This window comes from Amblyomma maculatum, chromosome 9 (genome assembly GCF_055883805.1).
Source record: "Amblyomma maculatum isolate TAMU_Amacu chromosome 9, ASM5588380v1, whole genome shotgun sequence".
Taxonomy (NCBI): domain Eukaryota; kingdom Metazoa; phylum Arthropoda; class Arachnida; order Ixodida; family Ixodidae; genus Amblyomma; species Amblyomma maculatum.
The window spans coordinates 84,481,471-84,490,765 of record NC_139352.1 but is presented as its reverse complement, the minus strand read 5'-3'; positions in this window follow the sequence as shown (position 1 = coordinate 84,490,765).

Sequence of the window (9,295 nt, the reverse complement as noted above, 5' to 3'; positions counted from 1 at the left end):
AAAACGATCTCTACGGGTTTTAGAACTCTAATCAATGCAGTGTAATAAAACCCGTGATTTCACTTCTGCGCAATAACATACTTGGCTACTCATTGTTAACTGGCTGTTCACAATATAAAAAACCTGTTTTGAACCGAAATTTGCCCCTGCGGATTAGACAGCGGGCGCGGACTCTTTAAGAAAACAAAACAACTTATTTTAAGCCGGAATTGCTACCCGAGAAGTCTACACCGGTTGCGGACCAAACAGTCCAAATTAGGGTAGATTACACTGAAAACACCATTTCCCTATAAAAAATAGATCTCAATTAAAGAATGTTTTAGCTGAAAAAAAAACGCTCTAGGGAAAAGAAGGCTTGGATACAAGGACAGAATTTTATTCACTCGGACTACTCCAAATTGCGAACGCTCTCATTTCCGGAGCAGCTCATGAAACCAAAAACTTTAGGCAGTATGCTAGAACAAATGAACAACAAATTCTGTACACTAGGCTCCTTGAGCCTACTCTTGCTCTTGTTGGGCACACAGGCGAACCTTTACTACATCCTCTCACATGACGCAATGGAGGCTGCAACACATAAAAGGAAGGAACCTTATAGAAACGTGCAAAGGGTCATTTGAGTGTTTTTATAACCACGTAAAAATGGGCGCAACATATGCACGACCAAAAAACTTCTCCGAAAAAGGACTGTCTGCTACTTGAATGCAGCTATACATTTTAATTAATGTACATAAATGATATTTTTTATGTCAATATTAAAAAAAGACTGGTTTCTTTTTCTTGTTTATTTTTCCGGTCCTTAAAATATCTGGACATATTATACCCATAAATAGACGTCAGGAGTAGCGGGCTCGTTTTGGCGTCGTTGTGCTAACGTGCATACTCGGCCTTATCGTGTTTTAAGTGTTGGTTCAGTCAAATTTCCCGGAAGGTAAGCTCTATCTGTCGGATGCAATATACTATGATTGTAGCGCTTGCAAAAGCATATTACGAATGAAATCCTTTTAGCGCCCTTCTTAGGCGCGCCGGCGGAAAGAACAGGGTGCCCAACCGCAGAAGGACCCCGCAGTGGACCGAAGGTGGAACTAAAAGCCAAGTGAACTTCTGTGGGTCACTTAACGGTGTCTGCATGCTCCGCTACCCTTGCATTAGCGCATGCATCAATATTCGTCTTTCTTTACTCTGCGGGGATTTTGTGGTGCAAAATTGAAGGCGGGAAATTATCTCATTACTTAATGGCCGTTTTGAACGCGCTTTCAATGGGAAAACGAACCTCAATGACCTTTTCACCGTGCGCCTCAAATACCCGGTCCTCTTTCCACCGTTCCACGCGTAATGCCTTTCCCCTTCCGATTCGTGGCGTGACATTCACTAGTCTCCGATGTATGCGCTTTAATTGGTTCTTCAACGAAGGTAATAATGCTTTCCTTTTAAAATATCCTCGCCTTTACAACCGCCTCTAACGTTGAAATAATTGGTTTCGTACATCACGTTTTCCGAATTATTAGGGGCATAGCGCAGTTACCTTACACTGAAGCATGAGAAGAACGTACAGTATATACACGGGAATGAGGAAAAGGGTTACCCGCAGATCGCAAACACGTGGCTTTGCTGGCCTTATCACACATACCGGAGAGCCCTGCATTACGGTGGGCTTGATGTTGCATGTGATTATATGGCGGGCGAACTTGAGTGAATGAACCCAATGTTAATGGATTAAAATAAATACAACTTCATTCGCTAGAGCCTTCTACGATACAGTTCACAATGAAAGCAGCAGCATGTCACTTGTACAGTGTCTGCAAGCCGCAGCGTCCCATACAATCGTGTAGCTGTGCACATATATGTGCATTTCGCAATCATTTCTGAATAATCTGGGGCCGTTACGCGTATCCTAGAAGACGCGCTCCGCCACCTCTCTATACGTGCTCAAAGTGAGAGCGCCGGCGCCAGGTCACACGTCCTAATCTGGTCGTCCGTAGTCTAAAGGACCCGTCTCTTCTTCGCCGCGGCGGACGAAACAAAATTCATATTACATGAAGGGCGTCATTGGATGCTCCGCAGGGAAATCTCGAATTAGGTTGCAGTAACATACAGTGTTGTGAAACCTTCGCTCCCTCCTTGAAGGCAGGTAAGCGCACGCGTATATGCGGCTCACCCTCCGGATGCCAGGAAAAGTCTATTCCACGTCGCTAAAAGAAAAAGAACTGAAAATGGACCGCTGTAACAGTATCCCCGCTGAATGTTGCACAAGGCTCTCAGGTAGGCTTTTATGGAAGCTTTATGCGAGCTCTTCCGAGGCGGCACTGCAGCGGTACACTTCAGCGCATCCTGAGAGCGCGCATATTTCTGTCCGCCGGCGACCGCGTGCTCTTGGCGCGCGTGATGTGAGCGCCCTGCAAAGTATACGATCTATACGCGCGCATTGCAACACCGCTTAGAGGCCTATAAATCAATCAATCCCCTTATGCCGGGTTCAAGGCATGCACAAAAAAATTGGCGACAATTAAGCAACTTCCGAATGCGAAATTTGAGCGCAGCTCATCAGCTGATTCACCTTCACGACAGGTTTAGGCAAAGAATTCGTGTAAGACATGTATGTACAATTACAGACAACTGGTTACGAGGGACGACAGCGATGGCTACGCCGACGGCGAGGACGACGCGCAACCCAGGAAAGGGTGCCAAAGAACTAAATGTTGAAACGATGCCATTTGAAGTTGACATTTTTAGAAAAGGGATGGTTTTTCTTTACCGTGATGAACAAGCTGTATTTACGTAAACTACATCAAATTTGATGCTTTTATCTCTGAGAGTGTGAATTCTCGATTACTGCACATGCTATCCTGCAGTTCGGTGTGGGTGCTCGCCTTATTCGTGAATTATATTTGCAGTCTGTAGCATGTGTGGTCACGTCTTTCACTTGAGCTCTGAAGCGTGCCTTTCATAAATGGTTCACAGGAATAGAAAGGCGCAGTGTCTGTCACACTTGCTTCTGTGGACACCTGAATCATGCCGTAACTGAATTAAGGAAGGAAGGTGGCAGCGGAAGTGGAGCTGTTTACGAGAGACAACACCGACAGCGACGACGAAGCGAATAAAACCAGTGTTGTGGTTGTACGATGGTTGGTTTGTTGGGTTTAACGTCCCAAAGCGACAGTGGTCAAGATGCCCGACTACTGTTGAGGAAGTGTGGCAGTTCCTGGCCCTATGGGGCTGTGACGGTAGGTCAACGTCGCTTGCGGCGGGGGCTAGCCAGCCACTGATTTTTTATCTGTTGTAGACCATCATTGCACACGCCACCGCTTCGGTGGGGGCGGATGACGGCTGTTGTTGCGGCGCGCGTCTTTCTCTCGCTCTTCTTTTTTTCTTTCTTGTCTATTTTCTCTTCTGTCCGCACGAGGCATTGGAGGTGGCTCAGCTACAGAGCCAATATCAGGCCCGTGCATTTTCGTTTCTTTCTTCCTACAGCCACAACAACAACTCAGGCTATGGGAGATGCCGTAGTGGAGGACTCCGGAAATTTCGATCACCTGGGTCGAAAATTCGTGCGGGTTTTTTAAAGTGCACTGACATCGCACATCACACGGGCACCTTGCTTTTCGCCTGCATAGAAAAGCGGCCGCCGAGGCCGGGATTCGATCCCGCGCCCTTCGGAACAGTAGCCGAGCGCTGTAACTACGGCGCTAACCTGGCGGGGTAGAAGGAAAAGAATGCATGGACCTGCTACTGGCTCTGTAGCCGAGCCACCTGATTGATTGATTTATAGGAAGGGAAAGGCGCGGTAACTGTCTCACTTGTTTTCGTGGACACCTCAACCGCGCCGTAAGGGAAGGGAGGAAGGCGGGAGTGAAAGTGGGCTACGGAGTAATTTCGACCACCTGGGGATCCTTAACGTGCGCTGACATAGCACAGTCCACGGAGGCCTCTTCGTTTCGCCTCCATCGAAACGCACCTGCCGAGGTCAGGTTCGAACCCGGGTAATCCGGAGCAGTAGTCGGGCGTCTTACCGCCGGGGTGGCGCAGTGGTAAGACTCCCGACTATTGTGCCGGAGTTCCCGAGTTCGAACCTGACCTCGGCGGCTGCGTTTCGATGGAGGCGAAACGAAGTGGCGTCCGTGTGCTGTGCGATGTCAGCGCACATTAAAGATTCCCAGGTGGTCGAAATTACTCCGTAGCCCTCCGCTACGGCTCCTCATTCTCTCTTTCCACTTTCACTCCCACCTTCCTCCCTTCCCTTACGGCGCGGTTCAGGTGTCCACAGAGCAAGTGTGACAGATACTGCGCCTTTCCCTTCCTGTGAACCAACCAACCAAGGGCTAGCTCCGCTGCCTCGTGCCAACACCAGGTGGTGTTGCTCGTGCGGACAGAAGAGAGAAAGTGGAAAAGGAAGAAAGAGAAGAGGGAGAGAAAGACGCGTGCGGAACAACCATGGTCCACCACCTAAGTGGTGGCGGGTGCAATGACGGCCTACAACAGCTAAAAATTCGGTGGCTGGCTATCCTCCGCCGCAAGCGGCATTGACCGACCGTCCCAACCCCGTAGGGCCAGAGCCACCCTTCTCCAGCTACGCATTAGCCTTTCTTTGAAACTACTGTTAACCACCGGGCTTCGGAAACTATTCGATCTGTGTTGTAATGCGTGGGAATGTTTAAAATCATTACGCTCAATTTTATTTTTGAACCAGGATTGGTTGACAGTTCAGTGCAGGCCAAGCAACAAAATGCAATTATTTTGTGATTTCATTTCCCCATATAAGATTTCTCATTCAGATTGTCAATTTCGTCCTTCTTACTCCCTCTTTATATAAGCATTTTTTATTATGGTATGAATGCAGCAATCATGCACAAATTTGGCTTCAGTATTGGTGAGCGTTCTGTAGGTGCAAGTCTGTGCTCGGTGTATGCTTTCTAGCTTGGCATTAGTGCAATCGTGCAGGACGGTCCTGCAGCTTGTATATCATTGTTTGATATAAAGACCCTTCGATTTGACTTGCGCTGGCTGCACTAGTTCTGAAACGTGTTGCAGCGGTGCCAGGTTGTCACGTGAGTGCAGTGCCAGTTTCAACACTGGCGTGCGGCGGCAGCTGTCAAAACGAGTACGCAAATGTACGACTGTGCAACCTACCAGGCGCGTGCCCGCAGTATTCATTTTATGTATCTCGTGCTATAACGTGATCACGTCCAATTTCGAAGCCTTGGCTGCTGTAGGCCTACTGCACTTGATCGGAAAGTGACGACGAATATGCGACCTATTGAACACGTACGCGCGACTGCACGATAGTTATATCGACCGGATGCATTGGTTACTAGAGAATTAACGTTGTAAGCAGCTGCCACGAGTAGTTTAAATAAGACGAGACGTTGGATTGGTTGAGTGGTATAAATCCAAGGACCTCCGCGGACTTCTGTCCAAAAGCGCTAGCTGCTAAAAAGACGCATGTAGTACATACCTCATTGCGCGCCCCGCCGGGGTGGTACAGGGGTAAGACGCCCGACTACTGTCCGGAATACCCGGGTTCGAACCCGACCTTGGCGGCTGCGTTTCGTTGAAGGCGAAACGAAGAGGCGTCCGTGTGCTGTGCGATGTCAGCGCACGTTAAAGATCCCCAGGTGGTCGAAATTACTCCATAGCCCTCCACTACGGCTCCTCTTTCTCTCTTTCCACTTTCATTCCCACTTTCCTCCCTTCCCATACGGCGCGGTTGAGGTGTCCACAGCTACAAGTGTGACAGATACTGCGCCTCTCCCTTCCTGTAAACCAATTCATATATGTAAACCAATTACGGCGCGGTTCAGGTGTCCACAGACTCAAGTGTGACAGATACTGCGCCTTTGCCTTCCTGTGAACCAATAATTAATATTACCTCATTGCGCTGTGTATACATTGGCTCTCAGACGTCAGTGTACTGCGTGGGCGACAAGTGTGAGGTCTCAGAGTCGCTACGCACGCTATCGTGTGGCATACACTTGACACTATAGAAACTATCGATCGTAACTGATTTCTGTTCGCAGCTACCAGACGTCTTAAGTGCCCCACAAAAGCAGACGACGCTGCGCATCGCTCTGCAGAGCTTTGTAAATTCCGTCTCCTTCAGAACTCGCATGGTTCACTGCTAACGGATCCGCGGATGGTTGCGTATACAGGGTAGTTGGGCTGCATGCTGACGATTAACATTTTGTTTATAGAGAATTATATGTAGTTGTGACCACATACATATGTCGTGGTACGTGGCCGCGATACTGCACCTTCACGTGCGTTGTCCTATGCAGTATTTTTTTATCGTGTTGTGTGGCACTGATCTTGACTTAAGAAGTCGGGTAGCTGCGAACAGAAATCAGTTACGATCGATAGAGTTTCTGTCGTGTCAAGTGTGTGCCACACGATAGCGTGCGCAGCCACTCTGTGACATCAAACTTGTCACCCACGGAGTACATTGACGTCTGAGAGCCAATATGTATACACAGCGCAACGAGGTACGTGCGGCTTTTTAGCAGCTAGCGCTTTTGGACAGAAGTCCGCGGAATTCCTTGGATTTATACCGCTCAACCAATTCAGCGTCTCGTCTTATTTAAACTACTCATGGCAACTGCTTACGACATTAATTCTCTCGTAACCAATGCATCCGGCCGATATAACGATCGTGCAGCCGCGCGTACGTGGTCAATAGGTCGCATATTCGTAGTCACATTCTGATCAAGTGCAGTAGGCCTACAGCAGCCAAGGCTTCGAAATTGGACGTGATCATGCTATAGAACGAGATACATGGAATTTGTACTACGCGCACGCGTCTGCTAGGTCGCAGAGTCGTACATTTGCGTACTCGTTTTGACAGCTGCCGCCGCACGCCAGTGTTGGAACTGGCACTGCACTCACGTGACCCCCTGGCACCGCTGCAACACGTTTCAGAACTAGTGCAGCCAGTGCAAGTCAAATCGAAGATACTTTATATCAAACAATGAAATACAAGCTGCAGGTCCGTCCTGCGCAACTATTGCACTAATACCAAGCTCGAAAGCCCAAATCGTGCACAGACTTCTACCGGTAGACCCTCACCCATACAAAAGCCGAGTTTATATATGATTGCTGCATTCATACCATAATAAAAAATGCTGATATAAAGAGGGAGTAAGAAGCACGAAATTGACAATTCGAATGAGAAATTTAAGCCCACTTTATATATATGATTGCTCCATTCATACCATAATAAAAAATGCTGATATAAACAGGGAGTAAGAAGCATGAAATTGGCAATTCGAATGAGACATTTAAGCCCACTTTATATATATGAATGCTGCGTTCATACCATAATACAAAATGCTGATATAAAGAGGGAGTAAGAAGCATGAAATTGACAATTCGAATGAGAAATTTAAGCCCACTTTATATATGATTGCTGCACTCATACCATAATAAAAAATTTGGAGGACGCATAAGCTTCGCCTTCAAGAGTGGAACGCGATAGCGTTATTGCACCTCGTCGAGAAACCTTACTAAACGCAAGGGTATTGGGGCATCCTCGCACCGGTACCCGCGCGGCCCGAAGGGGAGAAGCGGGTGAGCGAAGATAGTGATCTAAAGAAAGGAAAGACGCTTGATTCTACAACCTGTGAGGGTGCACGGCGAAACGTCAGGGGCCAGTGGCGCGCCACGTGTCGGGGCAGCGCCGCACATTGCGAGGAGGGGTTCTTCTGTGTTTGCCGCAAGATGGCTCTGCATGTACGCAGAGCGCAGAAGAAATGTAGCGAAAACGTACAGGGTGTTGCACAATTAGACCCGCGCTGTAGAATGCTTCTCCCAGCTAAACCGCGGAATCCTTGCAGTTCAGATTTCGCACAGAAATCACATTTTGTCGCTAGTATTTGTTAATACTAAATTTGTTTGTGGTACTTGCCTTATTCGATCAGAAGAAGTAAAATATTCCCATCGCCTGCGGCGGCGGCGACGCCAGACGAACCGCTGCCCTAGCGATGGGACTGGTGGCGCCACCTCATGCTGCTAACAACAACTCAAACCTTCTACCAGAAACGCTCGCCCCCTCTTTTCCTGCTACAGAGTTGTTGTTAGCAGCATGAGGTGGCGCCACCAGTCCCATCGCTGGGGCAGCGGTTCGTCTGGCGTCGCCGCCGCCGCAGGCGATGGGAATATTTTACTTCTGATCGAATAAGGCAAGTACCACAAACAAATTTAGTATTAAAAAATACTAGCGACAAAATGCGATTTCTGTGCGAAATCTGAACTGCAAGGATTCCGCGGTTTAGCTGGGAGAAGCATTCTACAGCGCGGGTCTAATTGTGCAACACCCTGTACTTCGCTACTCGTGTAACTGCGACTTCTGTAAGTAACATGCTCATAATTACCGATATGCACTGCAGTATAACGTTCTACGGCATGTTTCTAAGGCAACACCGCATTCACTAGAAGCGCTTTTGTACCGCTTTCAAGCATCGAACTCGTGGCTGAGTGCAATAAAGAAAAAAAAACTCGTGGCTGAGTGGTAGCGTCTCCGTCTCACACTCCGGAGACCCTGGTTCGATTCCCACCCAGCCCATCTTGGAACTTGCTTTTTATTTATAAAGTGCATGTTTATTTATGAAGTGCATGCCGGGATTTATCGCTCACTGGACGCCGACGACACCGGCTTTTCTGCGACACGAGCTCCTTAACGCTACCGCGTTAAAATGCTGATATAAAGAGGGAGTAAGAAACATGAAATTGACAATTCGAATGAGAAATTTACGCCCACTTTATATATATGATTGCTGCATTCATACCATAATAAAAAATGCTGATATAAAGAGGGAGTAATAAGCATGAAATTGACTTCGAATGAAAAATTTAAGCCGACTTTATATATGATTGCTGCATTCATACCATAATAAAAAATGCTGATATATAGAGGGATTAAGAAGCAGGGAATTGTCAATTCGAATGAGAAATTTTCTATCGGGAAATGAAACCACAAAATAATTGCATTTTCTTGCTTCGCCTACACAGAACTGTTAACCAATTCTCGTTCAAAAATAAAATCGAGCTTAATAATTTTAAATATTCTCACGCAATATAACACAGAGCGAATAGCTTCCAAAGCCCGGTATATAACAGTAGTTTCACAGGAAGGGAAATGCGTAGCTGGAGAAGTGTGGCTGTTACTGCCTACGGGGTTGGGACGGTAGGTCAACGCCGCTTGCGGCGGGGGCTAGCCAGCCACCGAATTTTTATCTGTTGTAGGTCGTCATTGCACCCGCCACCACTTAGGTGGTGGACCCCGGTTGTTGCGGCGCGCGTCTTTCTC